The sequence below is a fragment of the Octopus bimaculoides genome, chromosome 7 (assembly GCF_001194135.2).
Source record: "Octopus bimaculoides isolate UCB-OBI-ISO-001 chromosome 7, ASM119413v2, whole genome shotgun sequence".
Lineage (NCBI taxonomy): Eukaryota > Metazoa > Mollusca > Cephalopoda > Octopoda > Octopodidae > Octopus > Octopus bimaculoides.
The window spans coordinates 109526434-109527735 of record NC_068987.1 but is presented as its reverse complement, the minus strand read 5'-3'; the positions used below and the strand labels follow the sequence as shown (position 1 = coordinate 109527735).

The following is a 1302-nucleotide window of genomic DNA, read 5'->3' as shown; positions in this document are numbered from 1 at the left end:
TTTTTTTTTTTTTTTTTCAGAACAGAAATATAAAAAAGCTGCAAGATAAAATAAAATGCAGAAAGCAGCTTATTAATAATGAACACTGATATAAATATCATTAGAAGAATTTCTTCGAAAATACCTTTGATGAATAAAAAATAACAACACAAATAGCTAATTCATATAATTATGTATATTTTTTTATCAATCGCACATAAAATTGGTTTTCAGTAGAGATATATTTGAAGAACTTACTGTTTTTCTTATATATTTCTTCATGATTTGGTGCAGTCAGATGTAGAAACGTGAGAAGATTATTAACAGACAACACAAAACATTAACTGATCATAGCAGAGAGGAATCTAAGCCATTTAGGTAAAACAATGGCAAAAATAACGAATGAGCAAACTAGTGGCGGTCTGCACGAGCAAGTATAATACTCTGGGAATAATTATTTCGATCTGTCGGATGTAGAGATTCCTCAGAAATATTAGATTTCTTTTCTCCAAACAGCAAAGAACTTATAACCAACACAAAGACATTAGTGATACATTTCAATATAGACATAACTAATCCACCAAACCGGCAGCCATTGTTTCGTAGCTGATTACTGAATGTAAAAATGCAAAGTATGTGTAAAAAAATAATAAATTATCATTTGTATTACTGATAAAACTAATATTAATAAAATTTACTTGACATGCTTTCATAATGATTTATCGTAGAAACAGATGGTAAAAATTGGAATCGCTTTAATAAAATGGCAGAGTTAGGGGGCTGCATTTTTTTTTTTTCAAATATAAGCTTTTGTGACGTTTGGAGGGGTTCATTAACATTCGTATACTCCATATCTGATGGCGACAGTGACTTCAGATGTCCACGTACTCGGTTTTGAAAGCCTATATTTTAACAATCCAGATGGTTATACTAGTTTCTCATAACCGCATCTAGAAAGCTTTTGGTGTTTTACATATTACATCCTAATTACATACATATATATATTTCATTCTTTATTATTTATCTTATTTCACTAAGTATCGTGTTTTTTTTTCAATGTTTTGCTAGCTTCCCTGGCACTTCCCTACACTTTCCGCTTACCTACAATACGTTTACCTCTGTACCTTCTTGTACCTTCCCTATCTCACATCACGACCATCCTACATGTGCACACCTCTATACACCCCACACTATTACACACACCTTCTTTTATACGGACACCCTCCAATGCATGCACTCACCACTTCGCCTCCTCTCCTCTTCCTAACCCCTCATAGAACCGCATTCACTCGTGGCCTCTAATTTCTTTCTTTTCCTCTTGTC

The 1302-nt window shown here is 32.9% G+C and overlaps 1 protein-coding gene across 1 annotated transcript in view; it reads right to left on the bottom strand.

The window, feature by feature from the left end:
• LOC106881574 (zinc finger protein 91) overlaps positions 1 to 576 on the bottom strand; it is a 9745-nt gene extending 9169 nt beyond the window's left edge. The window contains exon 1 of the mRNA XM_014932030.2: positions 238 to 576. The gene's annotated coding sequence lies outside the window, so the exon portion shown is untranslated. The remainder of the gene's footprint in view (positions 1 to 237) is intronic.
• Between the last annotated feature and the right edge of the window lie 726 nt (positions 577 to 1302).